Below are 7,327 nucleotides of genomic sequence, written 5' to 3' on the forward strand. Positions count from 1 at the left end.
AGCTGTCTCGGGTTCGGTTAAGTCACACCTGGGGTCTGGATCCTGGAGCAGCCGGAGGGGCGTGTGGCTGGAGGCCGTGATCCGAGCAGGGTGAGCTGTCTCGGGTTCGGTGAAGTCACACTTGGGGTCTGGATCCTGGAGCAGCAGGAGGGGCGTGTGGCTGGAGGCCGTGATCCGAGCAGGGTGAGCTGTCTCGGGTTTCGGTTAAGTCACACTTGGGGTCTGGATCCTGGAGCAGCAGGAGGGGCGTGTGGCTGGAGGCCGTGATCCGAGCAGGGTGAGCTGTCTCGGTTCGGTTAAGTCACACCTGGGGTCTGGATCCTGGAGCAGCAAGAGGGGCGTGTGGCTGGAGGCCGTGATCCGAGCAGGGTGAGCTGTCTCGGGTTCGGTGAAGTCACACTGAGGGTCTGGATCCTGGAGCAGCAGGAGGGGCGTGTGGCTGGAGGCCTCGATCCGAGCAGGGTGAGCTGTGTCGGATGAGGTTAAGTCACACTTAGGGTCTGGATCCTGGAGCAGCCGGAGGGGCGTGTGGCTGGAGGCCGTGATCCGAGCAGGGTGAGCTGTCTCGGGTTCGGTTAAGTCACACCTGGGGTCTGGATCCTGGAGCAGCAGGAGGGGCGTGTGGCTGGAGGCCGTGATCCGAGCAGGGTGAGCTGTCTCGGGTTCGGTTAAGTCACACCTGGGGTCTGGATCCTGGAGCAGCAGGAGGGGCGTGTGGCTGGAGGCCGTGATCCGAGCAGGGTGAGCTGTCTCGGGTTCGGTTAAGTCACACCTGGGGTCTGGATCCTGGAGCAGCAGGAGGGGCGTGTGGCTGGAGGCCGTGATCCGAGCAGGGTGAGCTGTCTCGGGATAAAGTTACGCGTGAAGCTTGGGATTTAATGATGGAGCTTCATGCGGGGGGGGGGGGGGGGCATGTGGAGGCACGTGGCCCCATTATTGTGACTCTTTATGGGTCTAAATATGTGAAAAAGTCGGTCATTCTGCACTTCCAATGAAGCCGATCACTGCTGCCGTTTGAGCTACCTCTGCTGCAGTTTGAGCTACCTCTGCTGCAGTTTGAGCTACCTCCGGGTTTTGCTGGGGCAGTATCTGAAAATGCATCCGCTAAGTAGGGTTAGGGTTAGGGTTAGGGTTAGGGTTAGGGTTAGGTTAGGGTTAGGTTTAGGGTTAGGGGGGGGTTAGGGTTAGGGTTAGGGTTAGGGTTAGGTTAGGGTTAGGGAGATTTCTTATTTTAAGTGACTTCAAAGTGAAACTAGCGGATTCTGTCCTGCAGCAGCTTGATTCCAGGTAGAAGGTTTTATCTCTACCAGAGTTGCCCTCAATTCCAGACTCGCTGCCCAAACCAGCCGTATTTCTAGAGTTTTCTGTTCCCTTTGTTTCGCTGTGTTTAGTTGGACTGGTCGTCCTGATCGCCTGTCGGTCACTGCTATTTATATTCCCTCCCCATGAAATTCTCCCTTTAAAAACGCTTCACAAAATGCCAACAAGTAGCGCTGGAAACACACCTTCCATTTACTGTTGCTCTTTGAAAATGTCAAGCTAATGCACCTCTCTGCAGCGACGCTGCGAGGAAACGTCGGAGGACGACTGTGTTCTCCGCTAGAGGAAGAAGCTGGACGGCCTCCTGCTGAGGACAAATATCACACGGAGGCACGGCGAAGCGTCTTCCTGTTGAGAAGCCCGGAAGCTGCCAGGACATTTCTAGTCTGCAGAAGCCTTTTGGTTCTGACTTCCTGAGACCCCATCAGACGCTTGTGGGCTCCGGCCTGACCTGCCAACCCGACACCGTCGGCCAAGGACGGGCTATTGCAATCGGAAATTGGGCTTAATTGTTAATATTGCAATAATCATACTGTTTAGTTCGAGTTTAATATTGCAGTGTATAATTCTAACAGCTTCTTCAGACATTCCATCGGTAAAATCAAAAAAGAAATCTGTGGAATTGTAACGCAACCAACAAAATGGGAAAGGGCGACAGAAGAAACACAAATACTTTTATTTTTAACCAAAAATATTGAACCTTATGGCCCCAGGCTTCTTTTTATGCTGCTTCAACCAGCCGCACTCCAAAATGTGTGATTTAAGAAAATTGCACCAAAAAAAGCTCTCAGAATGAAACTTGTACGTTTCGTCTCGTCTGCAGCCGGACTTCAGGTCACGTGACTTCGGGTCTCGTGACTTCGGGTCTCGTGACTTCGGGTCTCGTGACTTCGGGTCACGTGACTTCGGGTCTCGTGACTTCGGGTCTCGTGACTTCGGGTCTCGTGACTTCGGGTCACGTGACTTCGGGTCTCGTGACTTCGGGTCTCGTGACTTCGGGTCTCGTGACTTCGGGTCTCGTGACTTCAGGTCACATGACTCCTCAGTTACTCCGACAGGAAGAGTAAACAGCTGCTCTCCCTTCAATGTTCTGTGGTTTTTGTAATCTTGTCAGACAGATTGTGGATTTTGCTTCATTCTAATAGTTTCTCACCACAAACGCAAACTTTATTCTCTTAGTTTCGATTCACTTTATACGTACAAGCACCTTTTGCATTTCAACCTACATTCACTCAGTTTTGCTAACAAATGTAGGTTTTCATGGTTGCCATGGCGCCGCTCTGGGCGCTACTAACAACCAACCGCAAGGAAGTTCATGTAGTGTCACAACTCTTAAAACTACAGTTGTACATTTAACCACAAATACACTTCTATGCATTAAATAATGACTTGTTTGATTTTCAAAACACAATTAATCTTTAATAGAACTGTGATCCCGACTGGTCGTTTTTAAGTCATTTCTTTTCATGAAGTTTTTTTTTTTTAATTCAGATGTGTGTTTTCGTCTAAATACAAATAGATTTCTGATTTATTCGCCTTTCTGCCAGATATTAATATTTAACATTTGGAAGCCCCACCTCCTCCCTTCTATTCTATTCTGTTCTGTTCTGTTCTATTCTATTCTATTCTATTCTATTCTATTCAGACCTGTACCCATTATTAACAACAGTTATAAACTCTACGTGCTTCCAGTCTTCCAGTGACCCTGAAACCCTAAAACCCTGAAACCCCAAAACCCTGAAACCCTAAAACCCTAAAACCCTGAAACCCCAAAACCCTGAAACCCTAAAACCCTAAAACCCTGAAACCGTAAAACCCTGAAACCCTGAAACCCCAAAACCCTGAAACCCTAAAACCCTAAAACCCCAAAACCCTAAAACCCTGAAACCCTAAAACCCCAAAACCCTGAAACCCCAAAACCCTGAAACCCTAAAACCCTAAAACCCCAAAACCCTGAAACCCTGAAACCCTAAAACCCTAAAACCCTGAAACCCTAAAACCCTAAAACCCCAAAACCCTGAAACCCTGAAACCCTGAAACCCTAAAACCCCAAAACCCTGAAACCCCAAAACCCCGAAACCCTAAAACCCTAAAACCCCAAAACCCCGAAACCCTGAAACCCCAAAACCCTGAAACCCTGAAACCCTAAAACCCCAAAACCCTGAAACCCTGAAACCCTGAAACCCTGAAACCCTGAAACCCTGAAACCCTGAAACCCTAAAACCCTAAAACCCTGAAACCCTGAAACCCTGAAACCCCAAAACCCTAAAACCCTAAAACCCTGAAACCCTGAAACCCTAAAACCCTAAAACCCTGAAACCCTGAAACCCTGAAACCCTAAAACCCTGACCCTGCAGTTCCAGTTGACTCAAAGAAGAATAAGTTAAAATACCTCAACAGTTGAATACTTCAACTACCATCAGTTGTCCTTGGAAGTCCTTCGTAGTACTTCACAATATGAACATAAATCATTTGTTGCACTTTGTTAATGGAAGATCAAAGACGTTGAGCAGCGAGGCTCAATCAGCATTTAGTGACCTGAATCAAATCTCATCACCAATCGCCGACTGGATGATCTCCTAAAAACCAAATTGTCCAGATTTATGCTGCACTAGAACATAAAAGAATAAATAAAATCCTGGGAATAAGAATTCTTTGTAGCTTCGGCTGAAAGTTTAGCTCAAAGCAGATGGGAAGCAGCCGTTTCCATAGGAAGTGTACAGGCTGAAGATCCAGGAGTGATTAATGCAAACTAATGTTTTATGGCAATTAAAATGATTAACGCCGGCGGCGGCTCCTCGCTGGTCGCGGGAGTCGCCGCGGGAAAGAGGCGGCAACAAAGCTGGGAAACAAATTGCATTAGTAAGTTGAAGAGAACTGTATTAAAATGCAAATGTACAGCTGTTAATAGTTCTTCAAAAACCAATAATCCCCTACAGTCAGTCATGTGTCAAAATGGTTAATGGAAAAATATCCCAGAGGCTTGAAAGGTCCTTCTGCCATTCCGCTGTTGATTAAAGGAGAAACTCAGTGTGGGGAAGAAGTGAGGTGGAGGTCAGGATGGCTTTGGCAAAGATGTGGTAGAATCCTGCTCATTGTCACCGGGGGGGGGAGGGGGGGGGGGGGGGGGGCATCACAACCTGAGACAAGCTGGTTGATGGAGGAACGACATGCTGTGATTATTGATATTCATACTTTCCCCTGTAAAGAAGTCCCATGAATGAATGTTGAAAGAACGTAGTGTTTGATGTGATCACACATCAAAGCTCACAGAAAGTTGAAGAACGGAACTCTACACTCAAACTCCTTCTTTTCTTTCAGTGGTGTGATTGATAACCCTCACCCTCCAGACTCGTTCACACGTGGAACCAGTTCTGATCTTTTTCTACAAGCGACTGTTTCGTCATCGACGTGTGACTGATGTCACAGACAAGCAGCGGAGGAAGTGGCCCCGCCACAATAAAAGCTGTGCTCTCTTTTTCCCTCATGTTGCTCGTATTGCACAACCACTAGAAAATGGATCTTCACGCTGGCCTGTGTTGCCAGATAAGGCAGCTATCCCCCAATTGATGAGCCAAACTCTTACTTTGAACTTTGTATGTTTTGTGCATTTGTGTGTTTATGGCGTTTCTTTATTACGTGTAATAGTTTTAGGGTTTTAACATGATTCCTCGTCACGCAAAACAATTGCATCCCAGCAAAATCTGGGACTTGGGCATCAAGAGCTGCGTTGTGGGCGGAGCCTAACCGTCCTGTGGGCGGAGCCTAACAGTCCTGTGGCAAATGGCTGAAGCCCAACTGCTCCTGTTGGAGGCTATCGCCTCACCTGGCTGTGGGCGGAGCCTAACCGTGGAGGCTATCGCCTCACCTGGCTGTGGGCGGAGCCTGACCGTGGAGGTTCTCCCTCACCTGGCTGTGGGCGGAGCCTAACCGTGGAGGCGATCGCCTCACCTGGCTGTGGGCGGAGCCTAACTGTGGAGGCGATCGCCTCACCTGGCTGTGGGCGGAGCCTAACCGTGGAGGCGATCGCCTCACCTGGCTGTGGGCGGAGCCTAACCGTGGAGGTTCTCCCTCACCTGGCTGTGGGCGGAGCCTAACCATGGAGGTTCTCCCTCACCTGGCTGTGGGCGGAGCCTAACCGTGGAGGTTCTCCCTCACCTGGCTGTGGGCGGAGCCTAACCGTGGAGGTTCTCCCTCACCATGACTGTTTGCTCTGGCTGCTTGATTAGCGAAGTCCATTCATGCTTCATCCTGTTTTACTTCCACCAGCTGCTCCGCGTTCATTAGCGACGACCACGAGTCTCGAGTGACGCCTTAGTTTCTTCAGCGATGGTGTTCAGTACGTACAGGCACCGTCCCGCTCCACAAATCCCCGCCGGCTTGTTAAAAGTGAGTATTGAGGGCAAAGTCTGGGCGGCGGCGCCGTAATGAGGACGGCTCTGAAAGCCCCCCACAGACCGTCAATGAACACAAACCTGGCATCCACTTTAATGACTGATAAGTTGTGAGCCAGCGAAAGGCGCCGGATCTTCCTCCCCCCCCCCCCCCCACCCGAGGCTCTAATCTGTTTAAAGCCGGCTGCTGATCCAAACTGCCGAGTCGGTGGATCCGGCGGCAGGTGGCACCTTGAAGTCCCACAACAGACGCTATCGGGCTCCACGGGGCGCCCGGGGGACGGGAAACAAGTTCGCCGCTACGTAGCGGCAACTTTCTGGCAGGACGGATCGTCGGGATCAGCTGGATGGCACATGGTGCGAGATCAGAGCGCTCCAACAAGTAATTATAGTCGGGCACAGAGCTTATGTGTTCTGGGGGCTTGTTGTGTTTCCACTGTTTACTCACCGGCGGCTTGTACATTCTTCACACAATGGAACCTGCGGAACCACGCATCCTGAGCACTGAAGCACATTTTCTGACAGGAAGAGAGTAGAGCTGCAGTTCCACCAAACCAGCTCACTGATCACCTGGAACTCTTGATCGAAAACAGCTAATTAGCGCATAGCATGGCTGAGAAAGACTTCCTGTCTGTACGGACCGCGCGCTAAAACTAGTACAATGACAAAATGCCTTATTTCTCTTCATGTACTTCCTCTACTTGTTCTCAGTGCGTCGCTCTTGTTTCCTTTGGACGGATGAACGTCTGGATATCCTTCGCCTCTAGTGGAGGGTGACCTCTAGGGACCTCTAGTGGTGACCTCTAGTGACTTCTAGTGACCTCTAGTGGAGGGTGACCTCTAGGGACCTCTAGTGGTGACCTCTAGTGACCTCTAGTGACCTCTAGTGGAGGGTGACCTCTAGTGACCTCTAGTGGTGACCTCTAGTGACCTCTAGTGGAGGATGACCTCTAGTGGAGGGTGACCTCTAGTGACCTCAAGTGGAGGGTGACCTCTAGTGACCTCTAGTGGAGGGTGACCTCTAGTGGAGGGTGACCTCTAGTGGAGGGTGACCTCTAGTGACCTCTAGTGGAGGGTGACCTCTAGTGACCTCTAGTGGAGGATGACCTCTAGTGGAGGATGACCTCTAGTGGAGGGTGACCTCTAGTGACCTCAAGTGGAGGGTGACCTCTAGTGACCTCTAGTGGAGGATGACCTCTAGTGGAGGGTGACCTCTAGTGACCTCAAGTGGAGGGTGACCTCTAGTGACCTCTAGTGGAGGGTGACCTCTAGTGACCTCTAGTGGAGGGTGACCTCTAGTGGAGGGTGACCTCTAGTGACCTCTAGTGACCTCTAGTGGAGGGTGACCTCTAGTGACCTCTAGTGACCTCTAGTGGAGGGTGATAGGTAGAGCAGTAGCTACAAACAGACCCTGGACCCTCCAGATCGTCGCTTCAGGGAAGAAGCAGGTTTTTCTGTCCACACGTCTGTTTTTGCTCCAAAGTCCTCAGAAGAAAAGAAAGCAGGAAGTGGTTTTACTGGTTCTCTGCATGATTTTAAATTTCTGCTCACACCTGAGGATGGAACAGTTTTATGTACTCACAAAGAACACCAGTGCTTTTATGGGTCCTTGG

This window comes from Blennius ocellaris (assembly GCF_963422515.1).
Source record: "Blennius ocellaris genome assembly, contig: SCAFFOLD_293, whole genome shotgun sequence".
NCBI lineage: Eukaryota > Metazoa > Chordata > Actinopteri > Blenniiformes > Blenniidae > Blennius > Blennius ocellaris.